The 16,052-nt window shown below is 38.8% G+C and overlaps 1 non-coding gene across 1 annotated transcript; it reads left to right on the top strand.

Annotated features, from left to right (window-relative positions):
• Positions 1–15,741: 15,741 nt before the first annotated feature.
• Positions 15,742–15,847, top strand: LOC125169163 (U6 spliceosomal RNA). The gene has a single exon (XR_007153495.1). It is a non-coding gene; the product is annotated as a U6 spliceosomal RNA (small nuclear RNA).
• Positions 15,848–16,052: the final 205 nt, after the last annotated feature.

The raw sequence follows: 16,052 nt of genomic DNA, 5'->3' as shown, positions 1-16,052 counted from the left end.
ATGAGCTGAATATTTGAGCAATAAAATAAATAAACTGTGTTGATTCTTTTGGAATTTTTAAATCTTTTGAGAAAAACAACAAATACCATACAAATACGTTGAGAGATAATTTTCAGTAATCACCAAAACTATGAAGTCAAATATGGTTTTAGCTTATTGTAGAGTAACTTTCAGAGTGACCTTGCATTTGAAAATCAAGCATTACATTTGTATAGTTCTCTGAGCCTGAAACACCCAGTGTGCACCTCTCTGAAGCTGCTGTTGGCTGGGTTTTGTTATATCACTAAACCTGTTCTGCTCTTGTTCACTAAAAGTCTTTTCAACTCTTAATGCACATTTATATCTAAAATCTCCTCTTTCCCTTTAGTGGAAACAGCAGAGTGTAACCCTGCAGGGAGACTGTTAAGGTTTAACCTGTATCACAAACACATTTTATCTGGTCTAGCATACACTGTAGAGCCTGAGAAGCTCTGAGCCATTTGTCTCTGTAGGCTCTTCTGAGTATTCAAGTAATAAGTCATCACTGGGTCACAAAGCAACAAAGAATACACCTTATAGGGATTTGTAGATGTATTTCAAGCCCTCAAGGTGCAAGCAAGTATGGCTTGTAGGCGATAACTCCAGAAGGTCTATGGAACGTTTTATGTCAAGGTTGAGTATCTATGAGAAATAATTCACATCACGTTTCTTGAATAATATAGAGGTAGATATGGGAATGAGGAAGAGCAATGTCCTGGAGAAGGAAATCCAAATGCTGCCAATCACTATTTTGGCACACAAGGCCAGTCATTTAATAATTCCAGATACTACTGTCTTATCAAGGAATTGAATAGTGTGAACTACCTTTGTTTTCCAAAAGTTTCCTCCACCACAATCATATATATTATTCCCATCTCCTGCCCAATAGGTATGAAAATTGGGGGGAAAGATATTGAGTTCTATGTATTCATTTATTTATTGGGTTATAAGTTATACATTTAAGTTTTATTTTAAATAAAAAAACATATGGCTATCCATCAGAACTATTTGCTAATAACAAAATTGCTAGTATAAGGACTATTACTCACATGGAGTGCTACAATTTCAGGCAAAAATAAAGGCATCTTATTAGCTTATATCATTATCCGGGTTTTTGAAATACTGCTTCCTTTTACAGGCCCCATGGATTTTAAGAACCAGGTAGGGATCATTAGGAGTAAATGGTCTCTATGTTCCTTTCCTTTGCATCCAAAGATTCTGCTCTTAGTAAAGAAACTGAGAGGAAAAATAAATTTCAATGCCTTGAGAAATGGATCACGTATAGCACCCTCCCTAGGCACCTTGGCCAATGATATTATTTCTGGGTTTCTTAGTACTAGAACCAGCTTTATATTAGGACCTTGGGAGCCTACCTTCATGGTACAATTGGAGAAATTATAGTCAAATTTCTCCACATTAAAAACCATCTTTATCCTTCACAATGGTACAGGGAAATTGAGATCTTTTTTTGTCCCCAGAGACCAATGCTTTAGAGCAAAGTCATTAGCATGTTCCCTCTGGATCATTTTTAAATATCAAAATATCTTAATTTTCATGACATGTTAACTATTAATCAACCTAAAGAGTAGTTATTAAGCTTCCATGAGGAGCCAGACTCTACACTGGCACCAGAAACAGGGGGATCTTGGTCTCTGCCTTCAGGGAGTTCACAATCTAAAGATATTTATAGTTGAGCCAAGTGATGAGGCATTAAGGAACAAAATTAAGGAAGATGGGGAAAAGAAATGATTTGACTCCCTGAAGAAGAAAATCTATGACGGGAAGTAAACTGGGAGTGGGGTAAAGCATGGCATGACTAAGGAAATAGAAGAATGGAACGTGAAGACAACAGAGGCCAAGGGTCGGAAACATAACCGGGTAGACTCGGTAGGTCCAAGAGTGATCATGCTCAGTGCCTCTGTATTACTTTGGAAGTCTCCTGTGCTGGGTTATGACTGTCCTCTGAGAAACAGCACAGTGAAAGTCTCACAGATCCGCTGGCTGTTTGGAGCACACACTGCCAAGAGAGTGGTTCAATTAAGGAAATAACTTCAGGTGTTTAATGAAATAAGCATTCCTTCTCTGTAATTCATTCAATGCACATTCATGGAGTTGTGTCCCCTGGAACAGGAAGTCTTATCCACCTTACAGATTCAACCACAGCATCTAGATGTTTATGTTATAAATCTAGAGAAGGCAAGCGACAAATTGCCTCATTTTCTCCTCCACTGGATATGTTCAGAATTAAGTAGGACTCTAGAAAACGAAGAGGCAGTGTGGTTTAGTGAGGAGGAAAAGAGTTTTGGATGAAAATGAAACTATCTCTGCCCTCATCTTTCCTCTGCCAGCAGGTGGTTGCCTAAGTTTTGAAAAAGCAAATAGCATCTACTGTCCTTAGTTGCTCTTCTGAAAACTGAAAGGGCTGAAGCTGAGCTCAGAAATATTCGCGTTTTTGAAGGACCTCTCTGCACACGGAAGCATGATAGGAATGACATCAAAACAGATAAAAGTTTTGTTTTAAAACATCTATGCTTCCCCACATTCTAGGAATTTATGCCACACTGTCAGTGTCTATCAAAGTATATATATCGCAAGGTGAGACAGTTGCAGAGTCTACACTGATTAAATTCAGCTGACTATGAATCATTACAATGCACATAATATAGTTTCAAAAATGTGTGAGTTAGGAAAGTAGAAATGTTCCCTGGAATGATGTGTTAGGACAAGGTGGCAATTGAGAAAGTCATTCTCTTTAACCCAGCCCCTTGGAGAATAATGGTATAGAGAGATGAACATTCAAGAACTGCTTTCATGAAGGTAGGACTTGGCGGTAACAGAGGAGCTTTTATTAGAAGAGTGTGTGGTCCTTGGAAGTGAGCATAGACCAGTCAAATGACATCAAGAATGTCTTCCCAATAGGAATTGATGTGCCTAGCATGAAGTAAAATAGAAACCATAATGGTTACTTCCAATGTTAGCATTGCATTGGGAACTGGAATTGAGGAAATAGTTCTTTTTGCCGATGACCCCCACATGGTCCTTAATGTCTGATTTCATACTGACTTGGAAAAATTACGAGAGAATCCAATTACCAAGGGCATTTTTCAACATAACACTTGATCCATAAGAAATTAATGACAAATCAAATACTTAAAGTAAAATAATACAGAATAGTACAAAGAAGAAAGCAAAACATTTCCAGCAACTCTGTTTCTGAAAGCACAAAAATTTCTCTATCTGAAATCAGCAGATGGAAAATAGAAAATCTAAAAATGTAACTCTATGGTACATAGCCTATAGCAACCGTGAAGTCGAACTCCTCTGCTTGCCTGTTACATAGATGTCGTGCTATATATATTTGTGTATGTGAATAAATAGGTATTCATAAGCATCTAAATATATGTGTATCTACATACCCACACCTATTGTCAGTATGCATAATCTATGTCATGGCTCCACAGATGTAATGGGAAACAAATGTTCTAGGAAAAAAAGTGTTCCAAGAAAAATTAGAGAGATTCGTACTAATTACAGGTACAATCTTATGGATTAAGAAAAGTCCTAAAGAAAAAGAAAACACAGTTAGTACTTTAACAACACAGTGCAGGTTACTTATATGAAGATTTTTTTCTTGATAAGTACAATATAGTACTATAAATGTATTTTCCTTGTGGTTTTCTTAATGATATTTTCTTTTCTTTTCTCTAGCTTACTTTATGACAAGAATATGGTATATAATACATACAACATATAAAATATGTGTTAATTAACTGTTTATGTTTTGGGTAAGTTTTCTGATCAACAGTAAGATACTAGTAGTTAAGTTTTTGGAGAGTCAAGAGTTAATAGATTTTTGACTACACAGGGGTCAGGGTCCCTAACCCCCGCATTGCCCAAGGGTCAAATGTGTATGGTTTCCTTGATATGTCTTTTTTAATCTAATTTAATAATTCAACTTGTTTCAATAAATGTCTCATGTATACAAGCAAAATGTTTTGAAAGAAAGGATTTGAAGAAAGGCTAGAGGAAAGTGCAACTGAACTACAAAATAAAAGAAAGATTTTGAACAGAGGAGTGTTATATAGTAAGATCCCTTCTTTATAAAAGATGTAGTCTTCTCTTTCAGGCCCTGGGGCAAGGGCACTTAGTATTTTATCTGCTCAGAACTTTTCCTCCTTTGGGGATTAGCAATCTCTCCACTTTAAGGAGTTTCAAGTATGTGACAGTAGGGAGGTGCTCATCCATACTTAAGACGGCATGCACTGAAGTGGACTTTTGGGTGAAAGTGAACAAATCAGAGTCTGGTTCAAGGATTTTCTTAGTTGAAGTTAAAGGAAGAGCCAATATTTTCTCTGCTGGTAGCCATCAGAGATTAAACATCACAGCTTTGGGTAGGGGTGTCACCCATGTGTTTATAAAGCCAGTGTTTTGGACTGTCAGTCCAAGTGTTTTTCACCATGATGGAATGCACACAACAAGGTGTCTAATTTATTTATTTTTTGATCACTGTCTTCAAAGATCCTCTGCCTAATTAATATTCATTGCCACCCCCCCCACCCTGACGATATTGTAGGTAGACCATAACTCCATGACTTACTGAAGGTTTAATGAATCTGCCTGAGTCCTATTTGGAAGTTATTCCATGTTAACATATATATATATTTTTTAACTTGTGTCATTGTTATCTTCTCCAGGCTGGCAACACCTTCTTTCCCAGAAATATTCTCTTGGGGCACAAGTGTGGGTTGTGTTCAGGCCTTGGCATAGTACAGGTCAAGCAGCTGTCTAAGGTGAGGTACCAGAAACCTTGTCCAGCCTATTTCTTCAAAGACAGGAAGATAATGTTATCTCTCCCCTGTGATACTGTGGGAGTGAGGAATACACTCTCCTCATTTCTTTTCCTTTCCAGCACAAGCTACACCAGCCAGCCTCTGGCCTTCTTCTCTGGTTCACATACCAAAGCCACTATTTTGGTTCGTATACCAAACTCCTGAAGACACATGTCATGTTCTCCTCAAAACTCTGCTTCTGAGCTCATGGTGACAGCACTAGGTAGGTCTCCAGGCTTCTGAATTCAGCAAGCACACAGCTTCAGAGAGATGCCATACACAATTATGATAATTCTCTTGCTGTTTGATAATATCAAGTTTCAGGATGTGTGTGGTGACTCTCAGTTTTGGGGCTTCAGCATAGAATCTGCGAAAAAGAAAGTAACCTATTTACAGAGGGAAAGAATTGAGCCAAACCACAGGGAAAAACAAGAGGAAGAAAAAGAGTGAAATCTGGGTTGAGCTTCTGTCTCTTATTCTGCTTGCTTAGGACTAGCCTTACCTCAACCTTCCCATGTGAAGTTGTATGAGCGGTAAGTTTTTCTTTCTGTTGACGTAAATTTGTGTCTTTTAAAATGATTTTGTGTTTCTTTCCAGGAAATTCTTTAAGTGTGATTCTGTCCAGTATGGAATTAACATCAGAATTAAGAGAACATAAGAGAGAGAGAGATAGGGGGAAAGAGAGAGAGAGAGAGAGAGAGAGAGAGAGAGAGAGAGAGAAACCCAAATATCCCAGGAAATATAAATAGATTTTTGACTGTAATGATTTCAAGTTGGGACTAGGGCATAGTAGCTCTTCTTTTAAAAAGCTTCTTGGTTTTACTGAAGTAGAGAAATACTCAAGTATATCCTAACTTAGTAAATTTATATTTGACGATGAGTGTGTTCACAATATCTTATAGGTAAAAAATCATAACTATCTTGGGGCACCTGGACATCTCAGTCAGTGAAACATGCAACTCTTGATCTTGGGTTGCGACTTCAAGCCCCAGGTTGGATGTAGAGATTATGAAAAAAATAAAACTAAAAACATAATTTAAAACAATTTTTTTAAATTTTTTTTCAACGTTTATTTATTTTTGGGACAGAGAGAGACAGAGCATGAACGGGCGAGGGGCAGAGAGAGAGGGAGACACAGAATCGGAAACAGGCTCCAGGCTCCGAGCCATCAGCGCAGAGCCTGATGCGGGGCTCGAACTCACGGACCGCGAGATCGTGACCTGGCTGAAGTCGGACACTTAACCGACTGCGCCACCCAGGCGCCCCATTAAAATTTTAAAATATGTAAATATCTTTTATATCAATGGCTGACACTAATAAATTATAAGATTTCCATTTGTTTACACACACACACACACACACACACACACACACACAGAAATCAAATACATCCACTTAGAGGTCAGAACGGATATACTGGGTCATCAAAGCCATCATTGGATAAAATATACTTCAACATTCTTAAAGCATTCAGGGCAGTTAATTATCTCATCTGGCTTTGGGGGTCTCCAGAGATCAGACTCCTACTGCCTTTTGTTCCATTAAATATATCAAAGAGTTTGCATTCACATTGGCAATAGAAGAGTTAGAGCAGGAAAGAAGGAAGAAAAACATTTTTTCACCTTATAATACGAAACATCACTGTGTTCTCATAAATACTGAGAGTATTTTGAAAGCCTGACCCCATTACATTGTGTTTAGTTTCACACATTTCCCAGATTCCAAGCTGCAGTGGAGGAGACTTAACAGTGCCAATTGTGTCCTTGTGACTGCTCAAGTCCCCTCAGATTCTGCAGCGCTCACATGCTGAAGGTGCCCAGGGCTTCTGCCCCTGAAAGACGTATTCAGACTTAAATCAAGTTAACTAATGGACCGAAAACAAATGCTTTGAAAGCAAAACAAAATATCGTTCTAAGTGGAAGGACTACAGGTCTGATGCCTGAAGCTGTCTAAGGCCATGCGGAAGTCGAGCAACAGCTTCTAACCTCCTCTGATGTCATGGGGGCCATTGGACTATCTCCCCATTGCATTATCTGTGCTCCTATTGTGTCGTGTTTGACTCCATGAGGGACCCTGCTCAGCTAGGAATGGCAAATTCTCCTTTCTTCCTTCCTATTCTTTCATCCTGTCCACAGACAGCAGTTGATTAGTTTGAAAATCCCAATCTAAAGCAAGGTAGATACTTCTTACCCTGAAGAAGACTCTATTTTATGCATCCAAAATCTATGCCACAAATATTTTTCCTCTCAAGGACAATTTGATTTCCCTTTGCTTCTGATTTCCATTACACTGATGCAAAAAATCAAGCCTCTTTGAGGCTTAATCTTAAAAATAATTGATGATCTCCTTACTATGAATAATGTGACCAGTTCTGCAATTTGGAGAAATCTGCTTATCAGGTCACAAAGAAACCAAAACTGTAAAACAATCCCAGGATTAAGAAGCAAAAAAAAAAAAAAACCTTTTTTTCCTTACATTAAAAAGTTAAATCTAACCACATAAAAGTGTTCTCAGGGGTGATGGAGAATTTAGGATACAGAGGGCATGTCTGGTTCCATGAGAGATGGGAAGTTAAAGTAAATAATACATGTAGAAATTTAATGCTTAAAAGCTTTCTCGTGGAAATATAAGGTGGCCTGTGCTCTGGGTCACCACGCTTTCTTTAATGGATCTTTTAGTTAGTAAGACAAGGAATGCATTGTTACTGGGCAATGTACCTATTGGCAAAAAAAAAAAAAAGTCTAGGGGAGGAAAATAAATTGCTTCTTATTTAATCCTCAAATCAAAGAATGTTAACGATGGAAAAGGACTTTGAGATCACCAAGTCTAACCCCTTTCCTCTACAAGTATTAAAAGTCAGTCCCAGAGAGGAGCACCGTCTTTCTAGAAGGCCATAGAACTAGTGGGGTCCATTTAACTAGTGATACTTTTCCTTAAGACTTCTTTCAAGTACACCATCTTGACCAGGAATTACAGTATCCTAAGAAGAACAAATAAAGGATTTATGAAATTTAAGCTGACTGGAATTAATATACTTCTTCAATTGTTTGCTCACTTTTCCCTAAATTTCTAAGCAAACTTAGATGTTATGATTATAATTTATCATTTTACCTATCTACGCAAGTCATATTTTTAAAAAATTTTTTTACTGTGTTATTTACACTTAACACCAAAATCTTGGTTTTGAAATATCACTATTACCTACAAGGTCTAGAACTCCATAGAAAAATGGATTCCATGGCTGAAACAGGAAAAATACAAATTAATCTGAAACATCTTGTCAGAATTTAAGGAAGTACTAGATAAAAGATGACTAGTACCAAAAGGCCGAAGAAGAGAACTTGAACGGATCCTACTGGTCAACTCTGAGACAATTTAAGCATGAAAATACAGACAGGAAAAGATTCTAATCCATTGAATAAATAGAAATCCATGAACACACAACTGATATGGATGGATGGATAGATGCATGAATGAACAGGTAGGTACATAGATACATAGATGACAGGAATTTTGATGAGGAATGGGATATTCACATAGTCTCAAATTACCTGTCAACAATTGCTTATTAGTTACAAAAAGAAAACAAGCAGTTTTTCAATGGAGATGACTGCCAGATACTTTTTTAATCAAGTGATGCAGGTAACTGTATAAAAAAATGAGACAAATCAATATTGTCTACCATGGTTAGATGCCAGGAGAAAAACAGAGAATCGTGGCAGAGATAATCCTAATAAAGATCACAATTTAAATCAGTTTCTGCTGAAATAACAAACTCAGATTGAGAGACGTTCACCAAAAACACTGGCCTGTCATCTCCAAAACTATCGAGGTCAGAAAGGACAAAGTAGCCTGAGATACAGTTTCTGATTAAGGCAGACTAAAAGGACTTGGAGATATTTTATTTTTTAAATTTTTTTTTTTTCAACATTTATTTATTTTTGGGACAGAGAGAGACAGAGCATGAACGGGGGAGGGGCAGAGAGAGAGGGAGACACAGAATTGGAAACAGGCTCCAGGCTCTGAGCCATCAGCCCAGGGCCCGACGCGGGGCTCGAACTCACGGACCGCGAGATCGTGACCTGGCTGAAGTCGGACGTTTAACCGACTGCGCCACCCAGGCGCCCCGGAGATATTTTAGATATAGATAGATATAGATATAGATATAGATAGATATAGATATAGATATAGATATAGATATAGATATAGATAGGGATAAATGATATAGAGATAGAGATAGAGATATAAAATTTACATTATGTATTTTATATTAGAGAGAGGTTTATTGATTTTAAGGAATTTGCAGGTGATTTGGGGGTTCTGCACTCCGAAATATGTAGAGAAGCCTGGAAGGCTGGCAATTCAAGCAAGGTTTCTCTTTTATGGTCCTGTGGTTCTGAGGCCAAATTCCCACTTTTTCTGGAAAACTTCTATTTTGTTGTTAAGGCCTTTCAGCTGATTGAATGAAGTCCATCCACATTACCCACGCAAATTCCCATTACTTAAAGCCAGCTTATAGTAAATATTAATCTCATGCATAAAATACCTTCATAGCCACATTTAAACTAGTGGTTGAACCAACAACTGGGCACCACAGATTAGCCAAGGTGACACATGAAATTAACCACCCTACATACTGAAGCTGATCTCCTGATTTTGCTTGAAATTTTTTGGTTTTGTAGGATAATGTCTTTGCTTGGAAATACACGCCAAAATAGTTGAGAGTGGGGGGCATCATGTCAGCATCTAACTCACACCTGGTTCAGGAAGAAAAAGGACTTTGCTGTGCTTAACACATATTCTGTAAGTTTGGTATTATTTCAAAATAAAAAAAAATAAGATAAAAAAACAATCAATGTGCAGGTATGTGTGTGTTCAATTACAAGCATACTTTATACACTGAGAAATATATAGTTTTTCAAGGCGATTCTGAGGGGGTCAGTGTATGGGCAGGTCTACTCTGTGGAATAGAAATGTAAGATCTATAAAGAGTTGGGGTTGGGGAGCTGGGGAGCTCAGTCGGTTAAGCATCCAGCTCTCGATTTTGGCTCAGATCATGACGGGTTCGAGCCCCATGTTGTGCTCCCAGCTGGTGGCATAGAGCCTGCTTAGAATTCTGTCTCTCCCTCTCTCTGCCCCTCCCCTGCTCATGCTCACTCTCTCTCGCTCTCTCCTTCTCTCTCAAAATAAATAAATATACATTAAAAAGAATAACAACAATAACAGAATTGGGGTCCATATAGTCAGGATATTGAGCTCTGCTATTTAATATAAAGATAACCAAAGGATTATTTGAGAAGAATAAAACTTATACTAGGCCATGAGCATTCTCTACAGCTGGGACTTTAAAAGTGGCAAGTTCTAGAGTCTATCAGGGAGCAATGCTAACTTTGCCTGTGGTGCTTGCTCCTCCTCTGGTAGTGAGTGAGGTCACAGGCTGTCCCATAGGTTATCTGTTCATTCTCAGTTAGTATAAATGTTTCCCAGTTGCTTTAGTTGCTAACAACCTCAGTTCTGCGATCAGTATGCCAGGCTTAAGGCCATAAAACAATTCTTTTTATTTTTTTTAATTTTTTTTAGTGGGTTATTTATTTTGAGAAAGAGAGAGAGAGAGTGCACACACACACACACACACACACACACACAGACACCTCACTCCTGATCTCTGGCTGTGTTCTGACCCCTCCGTGGTAGGAGGGGAGAGGTGTGTGCCAGAGAAGATGAAAACAGGAAAATGGTCTAGGTAGAGTTTAAAGCTGACTCTTTTTTTGTGAGGTGCTTTCTGGTTTCCATAGAACCCCTCCCATTCATGGGGAGCTCGTCCCATTTATGGGGAGCCACGCTCTGGCTGGCTGCATAGGGCTTACCCTGGTGATCTTGGTTCTCAGACCACTCCCACACAGCCCTGTTTTCAGGGGGTCCCACTGCCCCTTCAGGAAGCTCTCGTGTGCAAAGACTCCTACAAAGACTCACTCGCTCCTGCACTGCCCTTTCTGTGTCTTTCTCTCTGTTTCATTTTGTCTCTTTCTCAGTTTTCTGTCTTGCTCTGTGCCCCTCTCTTTCTCTCTGTCTCTCTCAATCTCTCCCTCCTCTCTATTCCACAGGAAACTTTCACCTTGACCCATACTGGAAGAGCATGTTATCTACTGTGCAGAATGGATCTGTGGTCAGCCTGTCACATGATTGCTCAGCTGTGACTCAGACATCAATTCAGTGGGTCCCCAAATTCCAGAGCACACAAACTAACCTCTTCAATTGTTCCCTTAGAGCGGAGGCAAGGAAGGTGAGCATGTCCTTCCTCTTTCAATGGAAAAGGGGTAAAGAAAGTGCATGGACACTCCAACGATGTTTTCTAAGGATATTCTCTCACCAGCTTCAACGTCCCTGACCATTATACTTGGAGACTTTGAAGTTGTTGTGTAGGTGAGACGTCAAGTATTTAAAAAGGAGTTTTAAGCTACCCTGTTAGTGGTGGTAATAACTGCTGTTTGCACGATATTCTTGTTCTCCAACTCTCTCGAGTGGTTCCCTCCCTCCATATCTTTCCACACACATGCTAGGATTGTCCCTTGAGTTCCTCTGTCAGCTGGCAGGACCATGCACCTCACTGTGGCCAATAAATGGGAAGTAGAATTGACCACTGTTACATGTAGGCACACAAAACACAGATGTAAAACCTACCGGGGCCTGCTTTCTCTCTGACATGAGAGCTGACAGTGTTCTGGATAAAGGCCTTGCCCCCAGCCTCGGTCTCAGAGTAGAGATGCTGAAGGAGAAGCCCCAGCCAACATTAGATACCCTCTGGCTGGAGCAAGAAACATTCCTCTGTGGTTGAGCCCCTGGGGGGTGTGGGGGGACGGTGGTCAGTCCTCACCACAGCATAACCTAATAAACCCTGATGCATTTGGAATTTTTGCAAAGGGACTTTCTTTGGAATATGGGGGCCCTTGTACTGCTTTCTTTTTTTTTTTTTTTTTCTTTTCTTCTCTTACAATTGAAGCCTTTGCTGAAATGGAGGCAAAGTGTCCTTTGGACTTTTTGCAAGTACTTATCATCGTGGTTGACAACGTAGCACTGACCTGGAGGTATAGCGCCTGACTCCCAATCCTGAGCACACCGTTTGCTGTCTCTGAGTCCTTAGGCAAGATGCTTGACCACTCTGTACCTCAGTTTCCCCATCTGCAAAACATGGGCAAATATAGTTCCTATCTCATAGGTTGTTAGGAGAACAATTATAGTTAATATACATATTTTAATGTTTATTTATTTATTGTTGAGAGAAAGAAGAGAGAGAGAGAGCACAAGCAAGCCAGGGACAGAGAGAGGAAGAGAGAGAGAATCTGAAATAGGCTCCACACTGCAGAGCCTGACACGGGGCTCGAAATCAGGAACCATGAGATGATGACCTGAGCCGAACCAAGAGTTGATGCATAGCCGACTGAGCCATGCAGGTGCCCCTCTAGCTAGTATTTTTAGTGGGCTTGAATTCGTGCCTGCCACATAGCAAATTCTACATGCATGCTTATGAGTAAATGGAATATTCCATTAAACACCACATCTCTTCATCGCTAGCCAGGTACAACTGAAATGTGTCCAGCCTAATGCCCTTCTCTGCCCTGCTCAGTGCTTTGCTGATGTGCTTAAGTTTGTCCCCGTCTGTCTGTCTGTGCTGAAAGGTCACATCCTTGAGTCAAGACATTTACCACTACTTGAAGAAAGTTGTTAATTTCTTTATGCAATAATTGCTCTCATGCCCAAAGTCAATTTCTAGAACTCTTCCCATTCTGATTTCTATTTTAAAAGATCTGCATGTTGCAGGAGTATTGCAAGCTTTCATGCAGTATGCTCTGAAAAATACCAGAGGCAGCTACTTTATTCCCAAATATTGTGGGAATCGAACACACTTTTAAATTTGTGGTACCATATTTATGATCCACTCTAGCTTTAACCATAGGACAGGATAAATTGCTCTAGAATTCGGGAGGTGGAGGTGACGTTAGAGCAACTTTCTGAACTGTTATGACAGTCTGAATAAAATGTTCTCATTTTACTTTAATGAAAATATTGATGTTATTGAAATATTGAGTGTGCATTGTTATCAAACATATACTCTTGTTTCATCTACCTAATGTCATTCCCATCTAACCATTTTATAGCTAATAACCTGTAGATGAGGTGGGTGTGGTTCTGGGATTTATTAAATGTCGTGGGAACTGATGGGAAACGAACTAGTAGAAAAAAGGAAGGTCTCTTCTTGAGCAGGTGCTTCTGTTTTGGATGCAGTTTGTTATTTGCTGTTTCTTAATACATTTCACAATTCCATCTGTACTACAATGACTCTCAGAATCTCATAATAAGAATATATCATAATTGACAAAAATTATAGGTAGTTTTATAGTAATTTAAGAGACATATCTTTTTTTTTTCTGTGAGTTGTTAAATACCCTTCTCTTTCTCCACTTTTTTACGTAGAGACTTATAGAAATGTTTCTATGAAATCTAAGATAACCTTGGAATGAATCTACTCTTTTAGAGTATATATTCTCCTTGAACATTTATTAGGACTCTAACATTTTATTCTGCTGTAAATTTTAGTTGCTATCCTATTCTTTACAACCAACTTTTCAAGGTTTAATGTCAATTCCTAATTTGACTTTAAACTTGCCAAGTTTTTTGAGTGCACATGCTATATAATATGAGCCTCAGCTTCCCTCATTAATCTTTCCTGCTTTTGTTGAATTCCTTTGGGAATCAACAAAAACAACCAGAGTTGTGTCGACATTAGTTGTAATTGTTATTTGTGGGAAGGAGGTGTGCTCAGATTCTTACTGAAAGCTGGCTCAAAGCAGCCCTTAGGTAAGGAACAGCACAGAAAAATCCATGTGTAGGAGGTAAATCTCAGAAAGTTGTTAAAGTCATTGGTTTGTCTGTTTTCTGAATAAAACGGTTCATTTTTTTCTAGTATTATTGCACACAGTGCAATCAAAGAAAAGTTAAGCGATAGAGTTGTGTTTTATTAAGATGTTTCGGCATAATTTGGATTTTCAAAACTACAACTCAGGCTTCTGGAAGAAGTAAGATCCCATGCTCTTAATTTCATATCCTACCCGTCTCAATATGATACTTAAAATTTATTGAGACTTTACTCCTATGCAGATAATCTGCTAAGTGACTGGTTGCTGACCCTAAGGTAACTATCATTATCATTCTTGTACCGATGAGGACAGTGATCTTTGAGAGGCTAAACAGCTTCCCTAAAGTTTCAAAGTCAACAGTGAATCTGATTTTCAAAAGCAGATACACCTGCTGCCAAAGTCTAGGCTTTGTCCACAATTTTACCTGTTAATGTTAAGTCTTATTTTAATAAATTATTTGCATAACATTTGAGAACTGAGAACTGTCCAAATAAAACAACGTGGATACCTCCACATGCTTTAAACTGTATGTTATGTTATTTTTTTTCTAAATTCATGAAATTAAAGAAATCCTGTCTCTCACTAGTTTATTTTATACAATCTTCCCTCCTAGCATCATCTGGCTCTTCTTAAGTCTTAGAAGACTGTATCAGGTAAACCCCATTAACTAATTTCCTTTGTCACCCACAGGTTTTGGTGAAAACATTTGTCAGATCCAGCCCAGTTGCCCATCTCTGCTGAAGAAAGCTGAGGTCCGGGTACTTTTGGTCTGGGGCACAGAGAGGGAAGGAGCAGCCCTCTCAGGCAAGTGTAGGGGTGGCTTACTTTTAACTGGTAGCCGGATCTCAGAGAAGACATCCTATCCTGCTTGTGAGAACCATTACCCGCCCCACCATCTGAGTGAAGATTCTTCAGGCTCACCTATGAGGTGATTATTATATCTCTCCCCTGTTTTTTCACATGAAGATATTCAGGCTTAGAAAAGTTAGACAGCTAATGTAGGAGGGTCACTTAGGTGGTACCTGGCAAAGCCGAGATTCTCTATCAGTTGTTTCTGAATTTGAATAAATTACAAGGTGCTCCATATGCCGCAGAGGACATGCTAAAACAGGAAGCATCTCAAGATCCAGAGAACAGATGAGGAGGCCTGGGGCAGGAATCCTGTTCTCCCAGGATAGACAACCAATCCTAAGAAGAGGGGATGGAATATCAAAAATCAACTTCCACCTACATCTGAGAAATCTCACGCTTATATTCATCATATGCATTGCTCACATCTTGCTTATATTGACCTTAATGCAGTGAATCGTTACAGCCTTATTATGGTTAAATTGCTAGAGAGGGACTGTCAGGATAATGATGACATTATTAATTATTCATGTGGAAAATGAAAAGGCTAAGTCGAATCCAATTTATATATGGAAACAAATGATTTTCCCAAAAAAGTGCAGAACAGTCCTTTTAAAATTTAAAATCCAAGCGGTGTTTGCCTTTGCCATTACATATATGAGTTTCTATTTGTTTATTTATAAAATAGCTATTCATGCGAAATCTACATCCTGTGGAGTGACTACAGGTGCTTAATTGCTTGCCCGTAAGCAAACCATTACTGCAGCCATAACTCTATTCTAGTATGCAGAGAAAATGTGACGAGTAGAAATAGCTTTTAAATAAAGTTTTGTACCCTATTTCACAAACAGTTCCCCCCACATTTTAAATTAATTTATGTCTTTTAATTATTTTTTTTTCTCCAAGCATCAGGAGATTTTGGCAAGTGCAGTTCTTGCACTTTATTTCTCACGCTTGGTTAAAAGTCAGAAGAAAGGAAGTCTGCTTCGTGCCTCCCACTTTCCACACGCAGGAATACGGAATGAGTTTATGAATACACAAACTGTGAGCATGAATCAAGCACATGTGAATGGATTATTAGGTGATGCTTGGGGTGTTAATATAGTCCTTTTTGAAATATATATATTCCTGTGCTCGCTTCGGCAGCACGTATGCTAAAATTGGAGCGGTACAGAGAAGATTAGCACGGCCCTGCGCTAGGATCACATGCAAATTTGTGAAATATTCATATCCTTTTGGTGCTTAACTCCTTCTATTCTTTTTCTGTTCAAAATAGTAAACTGCCATCATTTCCTTAGGTTCACCTGTGAACTGTTCAGGCTTCAGGTTTCTATCTTGGCACAGAGAACAGAGATCAACCAGTTTTTGATAATCATCTGAAATAAATTTTACTTGTTTCTTACCTTTTGAGTCTTCAAGTTGATGGCAATAAAACTAAAGA

Source organism: Prionailurus viverrinus, chromosome B3, assembly GCF_022837055.1.
Source record: "Prionailurus viverrinus isolate Anna chromosome B3, UM_Priviv_1.0, whole genome shotgun sequence".
NCBI lineage: Eukaryota > Metazoa > Chordata > Mammalia > Carnivora > Felidae > Prionailurus > Prionailurus viverrinus.
This window is presented reverse-complemented; position numbering and strand designations above follow the sequence as displayed.